Below are 18,396 nucleotides of genomic sequence, written 5' to 3'. Positions count from 1 at the left end.
TCGTTGAATTGTATTTATCTCATTATATAAATAAAATTTATGAAAAAAATTTTTTTCCATTTTTGAAAATTTAACAATATTTTTTCAATTGAATAAAAAAATAGAAAGAGAAATCGGCCCAATCTGGGTTCTACAGGGATAACTGTGGAATTGATTAAAGTTTATTTTAGAAAAAAATTAAAAAAAAAAATGTCGAACTTCGAAAAATCATTGATTTTTGTCAAAAACTGAAAAATTCCATATGTATTGACTTACAAAAATTTTTTAATATTTTTTATCGGAAAGTACATCTAAAAACAAAAATTTAAAAAAAAAAAAAAGGTACCTAAATGTTTTGTTTTGAAAAAGTTATGGCTATTTGAAAATAAAAAAGCCATTTTTTTGAAAAATTCATAACTTTTTTGGAGTTAGGTAAAAAAATTCAAAAAAATTCTGAGAACCGTTTTTTATAGGGTAGAAAAGGATGGAAAACTTTCGGCCAAATCGAAAAGGGTCGGGGTCAAAAGTGGTCGATTTGGCATGGAATACCCCATATATATGTGCCAAAATGTAACTTCCGTGAAGAACCTTTTAAAATTGGAATTTTGAGTTCCGCTTTTAACAGGGGATGTGTTTGGGCATTTCCTGAGATATTTTGAGGTGAGACGATAAATTTGATTTTCGTAGAATTTTTTAACAGGAGCTTAGTTTGGGCATTTCCGCTGAAAATTCAAAATTTGGCCGGCAGTGCCAAATTGAATCTCCTGTTAAAAATTCTGTGAAAATCAAATAAATCCTCTTACCACGAAATATTCCAGGAAATGCCTAAACACAGCTGCTGCAAAGAGCGAAATTCAAAGTTTCAATTTTAAAAGGTTCTTCACAGAAATTACATTTTGGTGCACCTTAATATATGTATATTGAGATACTACAAAATGTCCTGACTTTTTCAGCCTGGCGAACTACCACCCGAAATTTCCGTTACCGACACTAGCTAAAATAATAGGTAGTCCCGTGACGGCACAAGACGGGACGAGGAGGGGAAAACGGTCACAAGCCCTAATACTTGAGCGGTGATCGACACTTCGATCTATCCCCCGGATAGATCTATCCCCCGAATTTTAAATATGCAGTATGGCATTTAATATGCATATTTAAAAAAATTTATCATCTCATTATTATTGTCCAAGTTCCCGAGATTTTTCATTTATTTATTTATTTATGAAACATGCACAGAAAAAAAGCTTCAGATTTGAGACAAGAAAATATTTTTCTTGCTAATTATTTTCTTGAGCAAAAAACAATTTTTTTTAACAAGAAATTTCACTTATTCCGATAAAATTAATTCTCTTGCTTTAAGAAATACGTATCTTTATCTAAGAAAATTTATTCAAGAAAATCTACTTGTTTTGAGAAAATTCAGCCTCATGATCCAAAAAATTTAGTTCTTGATAGAAGTCAATTGTCTTGTCTTGAGAAAATTTCTCTCTCACACCAATGAATTAAATATCTCGAGAGAAATAAATTTTCATTGATGTTTTTATTGATTAACATGTCAAATGGGAACATCAAATAATAGTGAATAATTTTTTTCATTTAATATGTATAATTACACGCTAAAATAATATAAAATAGGTATCAAATGTTAAAGAGAAAAATTTTCTCAAGGTGAGAAAATTTTTTTCTCAGCTGAAGTAGGTGGCGCTGCTTCCCTAAAGTATCTAAAATTCTTGATGAAATATAAAAATTTATAATATCAATTATTTATGATAATTCGAATGACGAAAAAATTACTTTCACCAAGAGTAGAATTTCAAGAAAAATTTTTACTTTGGCCAACACAACTTCGGTCTTCCTTCAGGCGCCCGAAAATTTTCTTAAGCCAAGAATTTTGTTCTCCCGTCAAGAAATATTTCTTTCTGTGTGAATTAAAATCTACAGAGTAATGGTGAACAAATTTTTCTGAGTTACTTTTTTATAAATTTACTAATTTTTGTTTTACATAACATTTATTTTAAGTTTAATAATAATAAATATATAAACATACATAAAAACATATCTAACAATTAATTATAGCACGATACATATTTTTTAAAAGTTAACAAACATGATATTTTAGAACAATGACATTTTCATTATTAACTGAGGTACAAATGAAGAGAGAGAATGGGTCAAGTAAGTCTTCAACATTGACAATAGTATATTAGACACCGAGGGAAGTAAAGTAAGAAATGTCTCAGATCACATGTAATCAAACATGTGATCTGAGACATTTCTTACTTTACTTTCCGAGGAGTGTATGCTATTTTTTTGCCCGACGAAGGCAGAAAGTGGCAACTTCGTTTAGCGCAGCGGGCCGAAAGTTGACGCTTTCTGCCCGTCGAGCAGGAAATATAATTTTCTCATCGGTTTTTACTTCGTATGCCCATACATGTTCATTGAACCCTAATACGTCAATACTTCTGCATACCAAAACTAATTCATTACGATTATCGAGACTGATGATCAATTCAATTAAAGCAAATGTTGGGCAGAGACCTTTCGTTTCAGTAATTAGAACCATATTTTGGGTATATTTGATACTTTTATTTTCTACCCATCGAAAAAAACTTTTTTAACTTCCCGCTAAGAAAATAGAAAATTTTCAAAAATCGAGAAGTTATTGGCTTCACCTCGTTTTTCAAAAATCGAGTTCTCATCAGATCTTGACGTTTTAAGGTCTTAGGAAGCTTTCCTGACTATTCTCCCGATGATGTCCGCATGTGTGTGTGTGCGTGTGTGTGTAACCCTTTTATAACTTTTGAAAGGCTTGACCGATTTTATCGCGATTGGTGCCATTCGAAAGGGTTTGACAAAACTTAGACCTCCTGGAAATTCGAACCGATTCGGACCAATAGATTTTGAGAAATTGTAAAAAAAAAATACAAAAAAAAGTTAGGAATACGGTAGACCCTAAAGGCCATACGTACAACTTCCCGCTAATTCCATGCCTAGGTGCATAAAACTGCACTAATGATGTTTTTAAGCTCTCCGTGCTCAAAAATACAATTTATATGTTATTTTGAGCTCTTCGAGCTTAAAAGTCTGATAAAAGTATCATATAACAATATTATTTAAATTTTCAAACCGCACTAACTTTTCAATAAATCAACCGATTTTCACGCAGTTGGCAGAATTTGACGCAATTTTTTTAGTTTTATGATGAATCTTCAGCTTTGAGTTGATAAAACTAGGAACTTTGGAGTAATTCCAAAAAAACCCTTTTTTTGGTTTTTTTTGTTCATGATATTTCTTGAACGAATTGACCAATTTCGACCGGCTTGACGGCGATCGACGTAATTTTTTCATGCTAATATCTGATTAGTTTTTTTAAATCGATCACTGCAGCCATTTAAAAGTTATTCCAAAAAATGTCGGAGTTATGTTAAAAAAACACTTGTTTCCGAATATTTTATCGAGAATATCTCTCGAAGCAATCAACTGATTTCTTCGTTTTTGGCGGCGATCGACGCGATGTTTTAAGTTCTAAAAATTATTCTATATCATCAAAAACGATCCGAGAAGAAATGACGAAGTTATGTAAAAAAAAACACTTTGTTAGATTTTCTTTCGTTCTCGATATCTCTCGAACGAATGAACCGATTCCAACCGGATTGACGAGGATCGACGTGGTTTTTCAAGCTTCAGGGCGGATTAGTTTTTAAAGTTGATCGATGTAGCCATTTGAAAGATATTCCAAAAAAACCACTTTCAATAATTATTTTTTTTTGAGATTTTTCAAGATTTCTTAAAATCTATCGGTCCGAATCGGTTCAAATTTTCAGAAATTTAAGTTTAAGGGAACTCTTAAGAACGCCGTTTAGTTCATTCCGATTGGTTCAGTCGTTCAAAAGTTATAAGCGAGTCACACACACAGACACACACACACACCGTGTCGGGCTTGCTGGGTCCCGCATCGGGCGCCTCCCCAGGTGGCGGATAGGGGAATACTCGTCATACCTGCGCGCCAGATACGTCGGGTACCGAGGAAATAAAATACTCGGGGTGGACCAAAACCTAGCAAAAAGATGATATGAAATGTCAGAGAACATTCAAACATCGTCTACGGTGCAGAGGGGAAATACCTCAGTACCGGCGAGGGAAGGCGTACAAGCGGGCCTGAACTCGTCGTTATCAAGCGACCGTTTGAACAGCAGAGTGGATCCCACGGCTCTGCCGTCTAGCAATGCTAGCAATGCTACAGGGAGTACCGAAACAGCTCAGATGGAAGTAGACGCACAGCAAACAGGCGTTCCTCCAAGAAGTAGAAGACCTGTTGCTCCCGTCAACATTAACACGTATCGAGGGAGGATCAACTCTCTACCGACTATCACCGGCAAACAATCGCCAATGGAACGGCTCCGCAGCGAGATCGAAGAGTTGACAGAGTTCATAACGGACAAGAGAAATCTCCATCATGAACTCAGAAAATTAGTAGCGTCCATTGCCACGGCATATAAGTTGGCCAACAAACCAGCATCGATGTCGGCGATAACCACGCAAATATCTCCAGAGACGACCACCAAACCACAAGCGTTTTTGGTCACTCCTGAGAAATCACAGCAAGAAAAAGAGAACAAAAAGAAGAGGCTGCTGTCTACACCCAGCCCTTCCTCTGCAATCGACAAGCCAGCACAGAAAAAGACACCCCGAGATAATGCCTGGATCGAGGTGACACGGCAAAAGAAAAAGAAGGAAAAAAAACAGGAGCCAGGGGCAAAAACTACTGAAGCCCAAAACCAGCCAAGTAAGGGTGGCTCAAAAAAACCGAGAAGGAAGAGGACGAGAACTAAAGCTGTGCTTGTCCAACCAGTTGAAGGGCGAACATACGTCGATCTCCTCAAGGAAATCAAGGCTAAGGTATAAGCCCTATCGAGACGGGCGTAGACATAAAGTCTATTAAAAAGACGAAACATGGAGGCGTTCTCCTTGAAATGTCTCGAAAGACCGAGGACAGTAAGGCTTTCACCGATGCAGTAAAATCAGCCACTGCAACCTTCGGCACGGTCAAGACGCTAACACCAACAGCAACGATCGAGATCCTCGACCTGGATGAAATCTCTACCGAGAGCGATGTCCGTGAAGCACTCAAACGTGAATTCACTAACAGCTTGGAGGTCAAACGGGTCAATTTGACAAAGCCCACACTACGAGGTAATCGGGCAGCCTTCTGCGAACTAGACGAGCCCAGTGCGATTAAGGCCTTTGACAAGGCCCGCATACCGATAGGTTTGGTAAACTGTCGTATACGCCCAGTAGTAAAAGTAACACGTTGTTTTAAATGTCTTGGTTATGGACACCACACACGTCAGTGGGCGGGACCAGACAGAAGCAAGTGCTGCTGCAAATGTGGCGGAGAGAACCACAAGGCCGTAAACTGCACGGAGAAGCGAAAATGCTTCCTTTGTGCTTCGGACAAACATACCCAGAATAGTCTATGCCATATTTCTGGCACTGGAGCATGCAAGGCATTCCGCAAAGCACTTGCAGAAGCCGCGAGGGGTCAGAAATGACACGCATACTACAAGGCAACCTGAATAGGAGCGCCTTGGCGCAAAACCTGCTGCGCCAGCGTGTTTTTCAAGACAAAATTGACGTCTGCTTTATCTGCGAGCGATATCTAAACATTGAAGGTAATACATGGTACGCAGACAAAACGGGTACGGCAGCAATTTGGATTGTGAACACAAAGAACGTTACTGTCAACAACAGCGGAAGTGGAGCAGGTTTTGTCTGGATTCAAACCCCCACAACCTACTTCATGAGCGTCTATCTCTCACCTAACGAAGGGATTAGTGTGTTCCGACAGAAACTGTCAAATATAGAAGATGCGGTCACTAAGTTCGACGGTGAAGTTATCATAGCCGGAGACTTCAACGCTAAATCAGCTGAGTGGGGCGCTGCTCTCTCCGATACCAGAGGAAACGAGGTCGCTGACGTCGCGGCTAGACTCGACCTCATAGTGCTGAACACCGGGAGCACAACAACCTTTAGAAGACCAGGGTAACAAGAATCCATTCTCGACATCTCATTGGCGACTCCAAGGACTGCCAACATGATCAAAGACTGGGTAGTATCCGAAGAATACAGTGGCAGTGATCACCAGTTCGTGACATTCAGCGTTGGATTGGCATTTGCTCCGGTTTCATTATGTGACGTCTCTAAGCGGAAGTGGAATGCCAAAAGGATTGATCCAGAGGTATTGAAAGCTTCACTTGCACGAAGTTGGTCTATTCTGCAGAATAACCCGACTCCGGATACGTGCATTGAGACGGAAAAGGCAGTGCTAAACACGATGAAGGAAATTACTGCCGCATGTGACGCCTCTATGCCACGGCTGAATAATCAGAGTTTCCACAGACCGGCGTACTGGTGGTCAGCAGACATAGCAGAACTCCGGAAGAAATGCCACAAACTACGTCGGCTAGCAACGAGAGCTGCGAAACGCTCCCCCAATCAAGATCTACTTCTAAGCAAGTATTAGCAGACCAAAAAGAACCTCAACCGGGCAATCAAAGCGAGCAAAGCGAAATTGTGGCAAGAGATCTGTAATGACCTTGATGATGACATCTGGGGTAAAGCCTACCAAATTGTCACCAAACGACTTGGAAAGGCTTCACCAGAAGCGCCGAAATCACCTGCTTTAATGAGCAGCATCGTAGCGGAGCTGTTCCCCAAACACCAACCAAGGGAAAAAAGACATTATGTGAAAAACAGTGTAACACTTTTCACAATCGAGGAGATACAGGATGCAGCGAAGACCCTCAAGTCAGGAAAGGCACCCGGCCCTGATGGCATATCAGCATCGGTGATCAAGACTGTAGCCCTGGAATATCCAGACATACTCCTGAACACCTACAACGCATGCTTGGCAACTGGCACGTTTCCCGCGGTCTGGAAGCGGCAGAGATTGGTTCTGCTAGATAAAGGCAAAGGTGGCCCTGTAACACCCTCGTCGTTCAGACCACTCTGCATGTTGGACATTGCTGGGAAATTGCTTGAAAAGCTTATACAGGGAAGATTACGGAACGATATCGATCGTGCTGGAGGTTTTACCGCAAACCAATATAGCTTCCGGAAAGGACATTCAACAGTCGGCGCGATCCAGAAAGTCGTAGGGACAGCGAGAGAAGCATGGACTGGTAGCATTAAAGCTCGTAAAGTATGCATTCTCCTCACGCTAGATATCAAAAACGCATTTAACAGCGCAAATTGGGGGGACATTTTAGACGCCCTGGAGCACAAGTTTGACGTGGAGCCAGAAAATCTGGCACTAGTCGACAATTACCTTGATGATAGAAAGCTTATAGTTGAAGCTACTGAAGGCCCACAAGAATACGCGATAACGGCTGGCATGCCGCAAGGCTCAATAATGGGACCTGATCTATGGAACGCAGACTACGACGAACTTCTTGAAATCCCGTTGCCAGAGCAAGTAGAGCTAACAGGCTTTGCAGACGACGTTGCAGCCACTATAGTGGCAGACAGCGTAGAAGAGGCCTAAATGCTAGTTCGGGAAACCATCGACACCATCGAGACTTGGCTCGATAAGCATCACCTGAAACTCGCCAAACAGAAAACCGAGATGGTCGTTTTGACATGTCAAAAATGGTTCCCAAAACCATTCGCTGTGGACTTGGGAGGAACAACACTCAACTATCTTTCCGTGAACACCTCGACAGTGCATGCAAGAAAGCCAGCAAGACTGTGTCTAGCCTAGCACGAATTATGACCAACACCATGGGACCAAGAACAAAAAAGAGAAGAGTTCTTCTAGAAGCAGTCCACTCGGTACTGCTTTATGGAGCGGAGATATGGGCAGACATATTAAAGCAGAAAACCTACCGGCGAAAGATAGCAGCAGTATAGCGGCGAGGCGCTCTCAGGGTTGCCTGCGCCTACCGCACAGTTTCAGAAGCAGCTGTATTGGTCATTGCGGAAGCCGCGCTCATCGACCTATTAGCGTTTGAAAGAGCAAAACTCTACGATGCTAAAATCGGCGGCGAAAACATGAAGGAGGCAAAAATGAAGATAAAAACGGAAACGCAGCAAGAGTGGCAGGACCGATGGACGTCGGGCGAGACAGGCAGATGGACAGCGCGACTGATCCCAAACATCAACGCCTGGGTCTCTCGGAAACACGGGGACACGGATTTTTTCCTGACCCAACTACTGACAGGACATGGGCAGTACAACGCCTATTTCTTCAAGATGGGTTTACACAACACACCAACATGCAAATACTGCCCGGTTAAAATCGACGACGCCGAACACACATTCTTCGGGTGTGCTCGGTGGAATGACTACAGAAGAAGCACCGAAGAGATCATTGGCACCAGGCTCTCCCCCTCAAGCCTGGTGACCTATATGATCAAACAAGAGAAAAACTGGTCTGCTGTTGCAGCTTATGCACAGCACCTCCCGAAAGACAAAATCGCAGAAAGAGACCAGTAGCCAGGAGTAGGCGTCGTGAGATGCAGCATGGCTGGATTGAAGTAATGCTAACGCGGTTCCAATCCAGTCCTCCCCGTACCATCTAGGGGAGAGGGGAAGAGGAATGTTTTTTTTTTAGTGGGTAAAAATCTCCACACTGCCGACTATCGATATCTGCCGTAAGATGGGCGACAGAGTTAACGATAGCAGTGTCTTTTGATGATCTTTTTTCGTACCTCTTTGGAAAAAAAAAACACACACACACACATACATACAGACATAGTGACAACTTCGCGGGGGTAGTCAGGCAAGCTTCCTGTGACCTTCAAACGTCAAGATCTGATGAAAACTTGATTTTTGCAAAACGGGGTAAAAACAATAAGATTCCGATTTTTGAAAATCTGAGATTTTTAGCGGGAAGTTAAAAATTTTTTGATAAGTGGTTTTTTTGGAATAACTTTTTAACGGCGCTACCGATCAATCCCAAAAACTGCGTCGATTGCTGCCAGTCCGGTCAAAATCGATTGATTTGTTCGTGAGTTATCGTGAACGAAAGAAAACTGAAAAAAGTGTTTTTTCGGGGTTACTCTGAAATTTTCGGTTCAATCAATTAAAACCTGACAATAACTGATGAGGATGATAAAACTGCGGAGTTGGATTATTCTGTAGGGTCGACCAGCTTCGTGCAAGTGACGCACGCACTGCTTCTAGATAAAGCCTTTTACCGTTCCACTTCTGCTGTTGAAGAACTCGTTGTGGAGCGGGAGCAGGTGCCATTGCAACTCTGAATGTTACATACTGGTGATCACTGCCACTGTGTTCTCCGGATACAGTCCAGTCTTCGATCATGTTGGCTATCCTTGGGGTTGCCAGCGAAATGTCTAAGAGGGATTCCTTGTACCCCGGTCTTCTAAAGGTTGTAGTGATTCCAGTGTTTAGTACTATGCGGTCAAGTCTTGCTGCGAAGTCTGCTACTTCGTTTCCTCTGGTGTCAGAGAAGTCAGTACCCCATTCAGCCGATTTGGCGTTGAAATCACACGCTACGATGACATCGCCGTCAATCTTGCCGATGTTGGCCTCCATGTTTGCCAACTTCTGGCGAAACTCACTAATCCCCTCGTTGGATGAAAGGTAGACACTCATCAAGAAGGTCAAGGGGGTCTCAATCCAGACGAAGCCTGCTTTGCTTCCGTTGTTGTTGACAGTGACCTGTTTCGAGTTTGCTATCCAGATCGCTGCTGTGCCGGACTTATCTGCGAACGATGTTTTTCCTTCGATGTTTAGATATTGCTCGCAGATAAGACAAATGCCGATTTTATTTTCAAAGATGTGCTGGCGCAGCGGGTTTTGCGTCAAAACCTGCTGCTGGATTGTCACTTGCTGAAGATGGGGTGGGCGTGGAAAGCTGCTTCTTTTTGTTGCGCTTTCTTTGCGGTGGCAGTTTCTCAGGAGTGACCAACACTGGCTGTGGCTTTGTGGTCATCCACTCAAATGGTTGGGTGGTTGTCGCTGATGTCGTTGGTAATTTGTTAGCCAGTCTATATGCCGTGCCAATAGACGTAACCAATTTTCTAATCTCATGATGGAGATTCTTCTTGTCTTTTATGAAGTCGGTTAATTCTTCAATTTTACTACCGAGCCTCTCCATTGGCGACTGTTGGCCGGTGGCGGTCGGTGCAGAGTCAATCCTTCCTGGGTGGGTTTGAATATTGACTGGAGCAAATGGTCCTTCAATTTTTGGAGGAACTTTCATTGGCTGTCCATCTTCTTCCATCTGAGCTGGAGTGTGTGTGTGTGTGTGTGTGTGTGTGTGTGTGTGTGTGTGTGTGTGTGTGTGTGTGTGTGTGTGTGTGTGTGTGTGTGTGTGTGTGTGTGTGTGTGTGTGTGTGTGTGTGTGTGTGTGTGTGTGTGTGTGTGTGTGTGTGTGTGTAAGTATGTGAACTGTTTATAACTTTTGAAAGACTAACCTATACAAGAAATGAACATCGGCACGATACTCGGCTAAGACTGGAAACCACTATCTTCAAGTATCGGCTGGTTATTGTGAAATATCTTTGGGCTAAGGCTGGACAAGCATTGGATAGTAACACCAAGCCGATATAGGCGACTGAGCATCGGCTGAACATAGTAATCAAGCATTAGCGGAGCATAGGCAAAAAATCCAATTTTAGCTAAATCAACACGAGAAAAGAAGTTATTTTCGTTGTTTATTCCCGAATTACTATTATTCTGAGGTGATGAACTAATAGTTTACAGAAATTTATTCAACAAAAACTCGAATATGAAGGAATTCAAACCTAGTCCGCCTGCGTTAAAGTCTCGAGTGGTGTCACGAGTGCTACTAACTGATCTGAGTGTAACGTTCTTAGTTTAACTATTTCAATGTTCAATAATAAATTATTTTCAGTATAATTGAGTTAACTTGATTGTTGTTACTAATTTTTCTATTGATTTCATAATTGAACAATTTCTTGACTTTAACAACAAAAAAAAACTCCCCAGTTTTTTAGAACTTTTTATTCTTTAAGCAAAGATAAAAAAGATTATTTATACTTATACATAAATATATATGAAAAATAGTCCTATACAATTATATACAATTATATATGATTATATAGAACTGAAATCATTACATAGAATTATTTCCATAGAAAAAAAAAACTGTCACGCGTGGCAACCGAACCTGGGACCTGATAATTGAAAGCCTAATTCTTTACCCGTTTACCTATCAGATTTAATTAAAAAGTAGAGTTTGTAACAGCTACAAGTGATGCAAATCGTATATATGATCGTAGCATGATGGACAAAATTTTTTGCTAAATTTGTAAATTATTATTTATCAACATACACTGATAGAAAGATTTATTGACTATTAATAAATTGATTTATTCGAAGACAATGATCTAATCTGTTAAATTTTAATAAACATTTTTTATCATCTAATGAATATTTAACAGTGAGAAAAGTATATTCATTAAGAACATGTAGGATAGACGCCATTTGCAAAAAATTCAAATTTTCTCGCGCAAAGTGCACCTACCCTCCGAAACCATTAATAAACTTTTTTCCAAAAAATTTATCAAGAAACTTGGAAGGTACATCAACCTTGATAATTAATGTACGTTTGCCTTCTTTTACATTTTAATTTTAATTACTTATTACTTAGAATTTTAAACTCGCGTGTAAAATGCTTGAAGGTTAGGATTGTGACTGAAATGACAACAAAAATTTGAATTTTCTCAATTTTAATCTAGCTACCAGATGACACCACAAGTAAATTATATAGTTGAAACTATCGTCGTTAGATGGCAAAATAAAGGCCAATTGAGAATAAAAATTATCCCAGTTTTTTTATTCGACACTCGTTAATAAATTGGAAAAAAATTATGGTAATTATTTACAAATGGGGTCCACCATTTCAATTTTAATTTTTTTAAACAAAACTTCCATTTGATTTTATTGGCATATATTTTTTTTGATACATAAAAAAATGAACAATTAAAAAAAAAAGGTTGATTTTCACAGTTTTAAAAAATTTTCAAAAAAATTTATAAATTTTTAAAAAATTGAGATATTAAAATTTTTTTTTAATTGTTCGTTTTTTTATGTACTTTTCAAAAAAATATATATATCAAAAACATCAAAAAAAGATAAAATAGAAATTTAATCCAAAAACAGGAGAGCCAAAATTTTTTTCCAACTTTTGAAGACAAAGAAGATATCGAAATCTTTTTTTTTCCTATTATGACATTTTTTCATCTTAAATGCGCCGTAAAAACAAGTAGAGTAAAAAAAAATTATGAAAACCCTGAAGGCTATCCCGGTAACTTCCCGTTAATTCCATACCTAGGTGCTTAAAATTGTACTTATGACGTCTTTGAGCTCTTCGAGCTCAGAAGTCTGACAGAAGTTTAATAAAACACTATTCATAAAATTTTCAAACTGCAATTATTCTTGGATGGATAAATCGATTTTTACGCAGTTCGCAACATTAGACAAAGTTTTTTAAATTCTATAATTTACTACTGAATATGAATTTATTAGATTGAAAATTTTGGAGAAATTAAAATAAATTAACTTATTCCGAATTTTTTCAACAACGATAACTCATGAACCAATCAACCAATTTCCACGTACTTAGCAGTGATCGACGTGGTTTTTTGAGCTCTAACAATTATCTCTTTCAATTTTTTTTTTTTTTTGAGATTTCTCAAAATCTTTTGGCTTACATATAACAATACAACAATCTAAACATATCTATTTTTTTATTATGTTCATTATTTCAAGATTTAATTTAGCGTACATTTATAAGTTCGCTACAAGTAGTTATAGCTGCTACAGTTCTATAAAAATACTATGCGAAATCACTATGCGAAGTCACCACGATAATAAATTCCAGCTTCTTAATTTTGTAAAAAAATTTTTTTTTTTTACAAGAAACCTTGCTACTAGTGAATTTCATAAGAAATTAGTTTAGTACGAGTAGACTGTTAATACACTACTTGCATCTAACAAAATATTAATTTTTTATTTAATTTAATCAAAGCTCTTAAATAACTTGACATGAATTTTTGGCCGACTAGTTGAATATCGTCCACGAGTTGAGAAGTTTTTTATTATAAATCCGTAAACTTCATTGATACTTTCCAACACGATTTTAGTCCAATCGTTTCCAGCCTCTTGTTGAATATTAAGAAAAAAACCTTGAGTCATGTAAAAAACCAGATTTTGGTGGTAATTCAATCTAAAATTGTCATTTAATTATTAATAGTTTTGTATATTTTACGTTTTATAATTAGTAAAACAAACGTTTACCTTGTCTATTCCATTTCTTCAATCATCCTGTGGAATCTATAATGTAAAGAAATAAATATGTGGATTAATACTCTAAAAAATCAGTAATTGTGTTTGAGAAATAATTTTAATGACAGATATTAAAAAAACTACATGAACTTAAATGTAAAAACAGCTGTAGTTTTTAGAACAAGTGATAATGACAAGAAGCTGAGCAAGAAATTTTTGCACTGTTAGTCATTAGCATTTTTACTCAATTCGCAAAGTTACAATTAGTAACACAACTGTAAATTTTCTCATCACAGACAGAATCAAGTAAACGAATAAAAATGTTATAATATCTGAGGGCAAATAAAAATTTTTTTCTACATTTTTCAAGTCCCTATACAGTTAATACCATTAACTAATTTTAGAAGATATCCTTTCGTATACTTATCTACTTTATTTAAAAAAAATATTGAAAATTTTTGAAGATAGATTTTAATCATAAATACAGTTTTCTTTCCATCGTTGCTTGTAGTCTAGTCGAGAAGTTGATTTCCTGTGAAAAATAGTTACAAGTCTCTTAAAAATATGGTTGATGGCTTAAACGATCCGGAATGGCATTTAAAAAAAGACTATTTTGGATTTTTTCTAGAACAGATAATTACAATTGTTATTAACAAAAATCCGATAAAAGTTAGTCATCCAGCTTTTTGGCAAAAACTCAAAAGTATAAGTGATAGCTCAAATATTAAAAAGTTTCTAAAAGAGCAGGAAATTTCCGCAATTGTAGCTCTATTATTTATAATTTTGATTTAGCGTTGAAAATCGGCTTCCGCGCGGCAGTTTTGGAATGCGCGCGCCGCCACTGTAGTAAGCGTAGTTTTTAAATAACTTTTTTATGCAATTAAATATGAATTAAAAATTTTTTTTAATTCTGGTGTCATCTAAACACTTCAAACAATAAAATTCCGCCGTATTTAAAGTTGTAACACCATTTTTTAAAAAATTATTCAATTGTTGATAAACAATTTTTTTACGAGTTTGTGTTGCCATAAAAGGCGGTAAAATTATTTAACATGCATAATTTAAATTTTTAATTTTTTTGTTACTGCAAAAATTAATAATTAATGAAATAAAAATATTTTATAAACATTTATAACACCATCTTGTTGAGCATGTTTATAAAAAGGGCTCCAAGAAACAAAAAATTTATAGATTAATTATTTAAACTTTTATACCGCCTTTTATGACAACACAAACCCGTAAAAAAATCGTTAATTAACAATTGAATAACTTCTTAAAAAAAAAATAGTGATACAAGTTTTATTACCGCGGAATGATATTGTTTGAAGTGTCTAGATTACACTAGAATTCTAATTTTTTTAACAGTTTTTGTCAATAGCCATTGTTATTTTTTTCCACAAAAATCTAAAAAACGTCTTTTTGTGGAAGTCATTCCGAATCGTCTAAGACATTCACCATATTTTTTTAGGAGACTTGTAACTATTTTTCGCAGGAAATTAACTTCTCGATTAGACTATTTACTATATATCAGATTGAGAACATCGAAGCTATACAAAATACTTTTTTATGTTTTAAATTTATTGAGTTAGAAGATTGATAGTTGAAGTTTTCACTTGAAATAACCGATTGAAGTAAAATATTTTTTAACCAGAAATTTTTTTGAAGATTTATCGTCTTGAATGAAAGAGAAAAATTATAAAACAAAATTAAATTTACTTAAGTTGAGATATTTTGGCTCAACAATTTTTCTTAAAAATAATTTTCTGTGTTGAAAATTTCTCTCTAATTAATGCTTTTTTTGTGTTGATGAACAAACTAAGTAAAAATATTATGAAAATTTTCTTGTTATTACTTACAAACTTTATTTTCCAGTAAATAAATGGTTTTTGACAAAATTAAACTTTATTTTTATTCATCTTTATGACGTATCGCATCATAATTTATTATGTTTTGCGCCAGTTCATCGAGTAACTACATGCAATAGAATTGAAAAATTAATATATTCATGTAAGTATCATTTATTTGTTAATTTCAGTTTAACTTAGAATAAAAATTTTTCTACTCGCAAAAATTACGTTTCAAAATGTAATAAGTTCTTTTTTGTACGTTAAGTACTTGTACCATGATCATGAATAATTTTTAATTATAAAAACTTAATTATATTTACCTTATTATTTTGTGTTAAATTATCATGCTAAACCGGGAATATTTTAATGCCGGTCACCAGTGCCAATGAATATTATTTAGAAAAGATTTAAGGACCTACAAGTGTCCATAGGCATGTTTCCATTTTCTATCCTGGAAAAAAAAAATTAAAGTTATTTCCTTTCAATATTCATGATTACTTTAAGAAATAAACGTACTCATTTTCTGATGAAAACATTTCATGAGGAATTTTAATGTTCGTAAATTTTTTAACGATGTTGAATTCTTCGCAAATTTTTATGATTAACTAGCAGTCATGAGTATTCAACTCATATATTTTGAATATCAAAAAAATTTGATATATTACTAATGATATAGACTAATGCTTGCACAGTTATTTGACTTTGCTAATGTAAACGTCATCAAGCGAGTAGATGCCTTGGCGTGTCAGTTCAAGCAAATAACGAGAACGGATTTTGCTCGTCATACAGAAGTTGGTGTTCGTCTACTGGATTCTTGTCACAGCCCTGAAGAATCTTTTGGACTTGGTCAGTAACTTCAGCTCTTGGTCCTAATTCGAGGAGCCGTCTGGCGAACGAAGCAGTGGTTTTATAATTCTTTAGCTTAGAGAATGAATTAACAGCTGTTCTTAAGGTAAAGATTTGATGGACTGGCTGAAGTACGCAGCAATCTCGCAGGCTCGTTTTTGCGCGGCGAGTGTTGCTTTAGGAGTATTTTTATGCCTGCTCTTCATTTTCCGACTGAGAATGTACTCACGGCAAATTTGTATCAGTTGCTGAGCCTCAGCAATGTCCTCTCTAGGGTCAAAAACCAACAAAGGAACGCTCAGGAGGATAGCCTGCAATTTTTCAATAGCTTCTGTAAATTTATCGCCGGTTGTCATCTGGTAGCAGCCGTGCAAGCGTTGGATCAACTCCGTCAATTGAAGATCAGCAGCAGGGAGCCCAGTTTTAGACATAGCAGTCTTCTAGTTACGCAGTGGGAATCCATTCAGCAAAAGAATATTCGACAGATAAGCGTAACTAGTCCTGGATCTAGCGAAAGTATTGAGGAAATGAGCTTGGTAAGCTAGAAACTCAGTAACACCAATTTGGTTATGAAGATGACAGCAAGCAGTCTCGAAGGAACCGACGAGGATGTGGTCTACGGCTAGCTGAGAATTGTTCGTCCAGTGATGAGACGGAGGGACTCCTTTCGTAGGAGCAGCAAAGTATCGACTTGATTCTTTCCTCGTGACATCGCGCCTTCGAAGAATCTCTTGAAAACGGTCAACAATGACAAGTTATCAGTGGACAAGTAGAGAAACGAAATCTTCTCAAAGTTCATTGTCCGCTGGTAACTCATTTCGACGACCTGATGGTTGCTTTGCAACAAAGCAGCTTGAGCAAGACTCTTCCAGCAAGATTTTTGATCTAGAGATCTAACGGCTTTATCTTTTACAAAGTGAAGTGCCACTTCTGGGTAGCCTTTTTGGTGTAAGTATGCTATAATGGATTCTCCAACTAAATTAGCAGTTCTTACTATCTGCAAGGCTTCCTTATACTCCCTATTAATTAAAGGAAGCTTAAAGATGCTCAGTAGGGTCGATTTTTAGGATTCTGGATCTACATTCTCGGTCTAAACAGTAGACTTGGTTACCCTTGACACGCGTTACATAAATCGGCAAGTCCAGCGTTCGGATGATTCCGTAAACGCCAGAGTTAATCGCGTACTTAATATGGTTGCTCGTCGTGTAAATAAAAACTCCTGAGTCGTGCTAGGCTCCGGAATTGACTCTTGTGTTCTCAAGAATTGAGCTGAGACCATACTACGTATCGACATTTGGAGATTTTGACCTCCGTGAGCTGGCGTTTCTGCTACACGTCGAACATTATGACCTGGTCTGAGCCAACAAGCAACAGCATGCCAGTTGCAGCGTTGAATATTTCATCGCAGTTGAGAATCTGGATCTTTTTCGTCACTTTTTTTTTTTTAATTTTTATCACTAGTGAATATCCTCGATCTAAAACAGCGAAAGGGTTTCTCGCCACCTAAATAGCAGTGATACCAGAAGCTCTCTTGGTTTCGGGATCAGAACTAGAGTCTTCATCCTTGGGAATCATGTACAAGTCACACATTTTAACGTGAAAAATTTTTTGTTGGCAAAGCTGTAACATTAAATTAAATGAATTAAAAATTTCATATGTACAAATTATATTTATTAACCTATTTAGTTCCAAGTTATAATTGATATTAAAGAACTGCACTAAATTATGCGTTGTATAATAATTTTACTGTTAATTTTTTTAGTTGTGATAAATAAAGAAAACCGTAAAATTTTTTCTATTTCAATAACTGAAATTTATAAAAGTATTACCAAAGCTTAGTTTCAATAGTGTTTTTTAGAATTGACATAAAATTTCTTTTTTAATTAATTAATTATTGTAGGTAGAAATCATTGATGTACAATTATTTGAAGTAGAGAAATAAAAAATAAACACAGTTATTTTTCAGGTTAACTCAGAAGATGAAATATGTATAAAATACGCAACTGAAAATTTATTGATCACTTACCATCATGTTCAATAAAATATTTTTAAATGAAATTTATCATTTTAATCTTTTAAATAATAAACATTTAGTTTAGATATGTGTTCTTCTTTTAAAAACAATTATTAGGTCTGTCAGCCTGTCAGCTGATTACATTCGATTGTTCACAATCGATACTACTGTACACAAATGAATATTCACGTAATCGATCAGTCGAAGAGTCGATAGGTCTAATACAACGAGTAGTTCTGATTTCGACCATATTAAACACCAAAAGGAATATTTTTTCACTATCGATTATATATAAAATCAAAATTAATTTAGCAGATATTTGATAATTTTAACAATTTTTGTAACAATTAAATTATTACAAAACAAGTTAGAAAAAAAATTGACATGTAGAAATTTAAAAAAATAAAAAATGCAATTTTTCTTAAACAATTTTTA

General features: G+C 36.6%; 1 protein-coding gene and 1 pseudogene across 4 annotated transcripts in view; both read right to left on the bottom strand.

Annotated features, from left to right (window-relative positions):
* LOC141533470 (dystrobrevin beta) overlaps nt 1-18,396 on the bottom strand; it is a 633,463-nt gene that overhangs the window by 176,639 nt on the left and 438,428 nt on the right. The window lies entirely within an intron of this gene.
* LOC141533440 (coatomer subunit alpha pseudogene) lies at nt 12,846-17,537 on the bottom strand (annotated as a pseudogene).

Source organism: Cotesia typhae, unplaced genomic scaffold (assembly GCF_013202065.1).
Source record: "Cotesia typhae breed Kobodo isofemale line unplaced genomic scaffold, CoteBio_Ctyphae contig_9, whole genome shotgun sequence".
Classification (NCBI taxonomy): domain Eukaryota; kingdom Metazoa; phylum Arthropoda; class Insecta; order Hymenoptera; family Braconidae; genus Cotesia; species Cotesia typhae.
The sequence above is the reverse complement of the archived record's forward strand: the minus strand, read 5'-3'. Positions and strand labels throughout refer to the sequence as shown.